The sequence below is a fragment of the Cupressus sempervirens genome, unplaced genomic scaffold, assembly GCF_028749045.1.
Source record: "Cupressus sempervirens isolate cs-2001-9-10 unplaced genomic scaffold, ASM2874904v1 CseChr00s100001_01, whole genome shotgun sequence".
Taxonomy (NCBI): Eukaryota; Viridiplantae; Streptophyta; class Pinopsida; order Cupressales; family Cupressaceae; genus Cupressus; species Cupressus sempervirens.
Genome location: NW_028322205.1, coordinates 2,631,053 through 2,637,077, shown reverse-complemented (window position 1 = coordinate 2,637,077; position 6,025 = coordinate 2,631,053). Strand labels below are relative to the sequence as shown.

Sequence of the window (6,025 nt, the reverse complement as noted above, 5' to 3'; positions counted from 1 at the left end):
ATGACAAACATGATTCAAACACCCAATCAAACATGAACCAAACAATTATTTTCCAATGAAAAATTAAACCTCAGGTATTTAAACCCTAGTTTATGCAAATGCTAAAAAAATATGATAGTGGGTGAAATTCGTGTAGCAACAAAATTCTTCAAGCCACCAAGATTCTCTTCTTTTCAAAAACTCAGAGTTGCTCTCCGAAACCCGTGTGTGGAGAAATGGGCTCTAATCTCTTAATAAAGAGTTTAACTCCTCTTAGGGTTTTGGATTTACAAACATGCAAAGGGCTCTTCTTTTATTATTTCAATTTATTTAATTCCTTTGTGTACACTTTTTGCCTTTAATTAAAATAAAACTAATTTAATTTTTTTTTGAAATCATATTTATTAATTTAACTAATAATAATATTTAAAGTTCATTATTTAAGGAAACTTCTAAATTTATTATTATTAAATTAAATAAATATAATTATGCTAAATTTTATGTTTTAATTAAATCTTTAAATTTATTTCTCCCATTTAATTAATTTCTTAATTTATTAAATATAATTAAAATTTGAGTTTTCTTTATTATTTTTTTGAATTAATTATCTCTTTGGTTGATTTAATTATATCCAAAAATCACAGAAGACCCACAAAATCAATAAGAAAACTTGTCTAAATGACAAAGTATGAACCAAACTCAAAGGTTAAAAGTCTTGAATTCACGTCACTTTGACAAATTTGGAAAGGTAAATAATTGTCCTAATTTTTTTAGGACAATTGGCTTAGGTTTAGGATTTGGACTTGAGAACTATCTCCCAACTTTTCCAATTGAGATACTATCATAGGACATGCTCATCCTGGTAACTCAGGGAAGTCGATGCTCAGTACCTACAATCTGCATAAAAGCCAAACATCTAGATATGCATATATATCTAAACTAAATAGATAATGATAGACAGTGGTACATCGTATAGATCCTAACTAGTAGGTGACTATGACTCCTTCCCTCAATGATATAACAAATATCAAGCATAAAGTGAAACATACATGTCCACCATACACATGCAAGTATGGGGTAAGTAACAAAAAGACCCATATAACTATCATTATGAAAACAAATGAGATCACTATATGAAGTATACAAAGCATTATCATCAAAAGAATAGCCATGAACACATGAAATATCTGAGTATAAAGTAGGTCATCAAATATATAATCTAAGTATAGAAAAACATCAACCGAATTAGGTAAACAAGTACCACTAAATCGCATCACATAACCATGAAAGTTGGCCTAAAGGAATTCAACAATATAACATAAATGTAAACTAGGGGTAGGCACTACATCCTCCCCCCTAGACTCAGGCTTACTCTTGTAAGCCTATAAATAAGTAGGGATATAAATCATTAATCTAGATGTATCCTCCCATGTAGTTGATGACTCATTAGTAGGGTCTCATTGGACCCTTGCCTACTATATGGTTTGACCCTTGAGGGTCAAATCCCACTCTTGAAGAATGCACACTGGCTCCAAAGCCAATTGCACATCCTCTACTTGTAACACATTCCAATCAAGAACATGTATCACATTAGGAATATATTTTCTAAGAAGAGAAAAACGGAAAACATCAAGTACATAAGCTAAGTTGGGTGACAATGCAACATAGTAGGCAACTGGACCTATCCTCTCAAGAATTTGAAATGACCTCACAAACTGAGATGCTAGCTTTGAACCCTTTCCATAATAGATTGGACTCTTCCACAAACACACTCTCAAGAATACCTTCTCTCCAAATGCAAACTGCTTATCTATCCTATGAGTATCTGCATAATTTATCTATCTATTTGATGGAAAACCGACATGGGAAGAATTTGTAGAGCATATAAAACAAGAATATTACCCTGAGGATACCTATGAACAAAAATATATGCAATGGAAATTACTCTAATAGAAGAAATACCAATCAGCTCAAGAGTACACCAACATATTTCATGCTCTCTCTACAAAGCTTAGCAATAAAGACTCATAAAAACACTGAGTTCTAAAGTATAAGAGTGGTCTTCATAGATACATTCAGACTGAAATAGATTTCTTGAATATATAAATATTGTCCAGTGCTTTCAAATAAGCATAAAAAATTGAGGAGAAGTTCAAACAAAAAAGGAGGAGGTAACATCCAATGAACAAAAAATGGAAAGGTGAAGGTAATAGGTCAATGGGAAAATAAATAGCCAAGGAACCATCTCCAAATTCACTAGAAAATAAGACATGGCAGGTAAAGAAAACATGGCAAGAATTAGGTATGTGGTGTGAGGTCCATAAAAGTCCCTCTCATAACACTAAATATTGTAGAACTATAAAGAATTTAATGATAGAAACCCATGAAGAAGTTATTGAACTCGAGGTGATAGATTTTGGAAAATAAAAGGAGGATGAACAAATCATTGAAGTGGACCCATATGCCACAACAACTACTGCAAAGGTATTTGCTTACGATGATGAAGAGAGATTACTCCATTCAAAAATGTGGGTAGGAGGAAAAGCTTTGCATTTTATTGTTGATAATGGTAGTCAAAAAAATTTGATATCTCCTAAGACTATAAAAAGATTGAATCTAAAGACACCATCACACCTGCAACCAGATTCTATGGGGTGGGTGAGCCAAGGGTGAGATATTCAAGTAAACAAGAAATGCCATCTTTCATTTCCCATAAAACCATCAAAGATGATGTAATCTATGATGTAGCTCCTCTTGATATGTGTTATATTTTGTTGGGACAACCATGCATGTATCAACATCATGGAGTGTATGAGTCAAGGCCATAAAGTGTCACAATTAAATTAGGTGGAAAAAGGTACCAGATTCTAGAGGTAAGTCCTGCACACTCTGCATCTTTAATTAGTGAAAAATAATGTAGAACGTTAATAGCCCAAATTGGTACATTTGTGTTATTAATGATCTGTTTGGAGGAACAAAAGAAAAATGTGTGTAATTCCCATTCAATAGTGTCCATCACAAGAAAACAACAAAGATCAATGGATCATATTTTAACAAAATATCAAAATGTGTTTGAGTTACCAATAGGGGTACCTTCACATTTCCTAGTTAGACACTCTACTAATTTGATACTAGGAACTCCATTGCCTAATGAACCAATATATAAGAGGTCACTTCTAGAAAATGATGAGATAAAAAGGGAAATACAATAATTAATTCAGAAAGGACATACCCACCCAAGTGCATCTCCCCATAGTAGCCTAATTGTTCTTGCAAAGAAAAAGGATGGTACATGGAGGCTCTATATTAATTATAGAGCATTGAATAAGATCACTGCAAAAATAGATATCCAATTCCTCGGATAGATGATCTCTTAGACCAACAAAGAGGGGAAAAATTCTTCACTAACATTGACTTAAAATTTGGGTACCATCAAGTACCAATTTATCCAACAGATGTATGGAAGACTGCTTTTAAATCTAAAGATGGACTATTTGAATGGCTGGTGATCTTGGTCTCACAAATTCCCCAACCACATTTCTGAGGATTATGAATGATGTTCTTAGGCCATTCATTGACTCATTTGTAGTTGTATATCTGGATGATATTCTAATTTTCAGTAAAACTTGGGAAGAACATCTACAACATGTGGAACTCATATTTTCTACATTACAAGTCCATGGACTCTATGCAAATAAGGAAAAATGTTATTTTGGTATGAAAAGTATCAAGTAATTGGGATATGATATTGATAGTGAGGGTGTTCATGTCGATCCTAAAATGATTTATGTAATGAAATATTGGCCTACTCCAAGGAATCTCACAGAGTTGTGTAGCTTCTTGGGGTTCATTAAATTTTATCGCAGATTTGTGTTTGGATTTTCACATTTGTCTTGGCATTTGAATCACTCATTATGAGGAGGTATGAAAGAAAAATTAAAGTGGATAGGTGCTCAAAAAAAAATTTGAGGATTTAAACTAAAGATTATGTTCTGCACCAAGTTTAGCTCTTTTTGTTTTACAACAGTCTTTTGAAATACAAATTGATGCATTTGAATATGCCTTGAAAGCAATCCTCATGTGACATGGGCATCTAGTTGCCTACAATAGTGAGACTTTTTCTGATATAGTCTGTCAACATGGCACCTATTATAAAGAATTATATGCCATTGTTCAAGCTTGCAAGCAATGAAAACATTATATATTGGGAAAGGAGACTATCATCCACACAAATTACAAACCCCTTCAATTTTTGCAAACACAAGGAAAATTATAGAATGATAGGCATCAAAGATGGTTGGTTTATCTTCAACAATTTCATCTCAACATGCATCATAAGAAAGGAAGCACCAATAAGGTAGAAAATTGTCTGAGTAGGCCTCCAATTTTAGGAATATGTATGGTATTAGAATCATGTTGTCACCAAATAGTAAATTGGGCCCACTTGTATGGACATGATAATGATTTTTTTGATATTTATAATTAGCTTGTGGAAGGTAAACATGTGAATGATTAGTACTTGCATGGTGGAATGCTTTTCCACTTTGGACAAATTTATGTTCCTGAGGAAGAACATAAGAAGTTAATATGGGAAGCTCACTACAATAAGGTTGGTAGTGATTTTGGAATAGGTAAGACTTCTACGATTCTACAAAGATATTTTTACTGACCAAAAATGAAAAATGATGTGATAGAATACATTCAAGCATGTACATCATGTGTCATTGCAAAGCCCACAAATCATAAGATGGGTTTATATTTATCACTTCCTATCCCAAGTAAACCTTGGCATTCAATTTCAATGGATTTTATGTGTAGTTTTCCTACCACTAAACATGGGCATGATTGTGTATATGTTATAGTCAATAGATTTTCAAAAATGGTAATCTTTGTGGCGTGTAGAAAGGAAATCTCTACAAAAGAAACTATAACACTCTTTTTTGAGCATGTTTAGGTTCATTTTAGGCTACCAAAAAGCATTATTTCAAATAGGGATAATCATTTTCTTAGTAAATTTTGGTCTTCATTATGGGCAATGTTGGATACAAAACTAACAAAGTCTACTACATTCCACCCTCAAATAGATGGTCAAACAGAGGTTGTTAATTGAATGATTATTTAAATCCTATGTATGTATCACTCCAAACATCCTCATACATGGGATGAGAGCCTTCCCTATGTACAACTTAGCTACAACATGGAAATTCACAGTTCAAATAGCCATAACACATTTGAATTTTGTCTCACATATCAACCCTTAGCACCAATAATTGTTTCTATTCCTCTTATGCAACCTAACTTGCTACCATGCTTGGATAAGGAGAAGGAAAAAGAAATGAAGTTAATTAATAGAATTTATCATTTGCAGCAACAAGTTCATGAAATTTTGGGGCAGAGTATTAAGAAGTATAAATAGAGGCATGATGAGCATCAAACTCCCCATAATTTTCAGGTTGAGGATATGGTATGTTTGCATTTCTAGAAGGAACAATAACAAGGCCCTCATAGGAAGTTTCATCCTCCTTATTATGGTCCCTATAAGATTATTAATAAAGTTTGTGAAAATGCATTTGAACTCAATTTGCCTCCATTTCTAGGTGGTCACCTAGTCTTCAATCTAGAACTATTGAAGCCATATTTCCCTCCTTTACTAGATATTGTAGCTATTGCTAAAGAAATCAGTCATAAAAAGTTGAATCTAGAAGCTATTATTCCACTTCAAAGTGATCAAATTGTGGAGATTTTCATGAAGAATTTGAGGAACCAAAAAATCTATTTGTACCATGTAGTAAAAGCAGGACAATTTGTTCAACATGGAAAGTGGCTTACATGTGAACAAATCCAACTTCATTTTCCACATTTGATGCAAAGTGTGGATGAAATGGAGCCCATTTCCTCTCAATAAGGAAGGAATGATCAAAACATAGTCAAGAAGATGTTGATGATGTTTTCATAAGAAAAAATGAGAAAACACCAAAATTTAATTTTTCAGTATTTTTTATGTTCTAGTATTTTACATTTTTAGAGGCCTCCAAGGCATTTCCAA

General features: G+C 32.9%; 1 pseudogene; it reads left to right on the top strand.

Moving 5' to 3' along the window:
* The first annotated feature begins 2,249 nt into the window (after positions 1-2,249).
* The window catches only part of LOC149527868 (uncharacterized), a 31,335-nt pseudogene continuing 27,559 nt past the window's right edge, over positions 2,250-6,025 (top strand).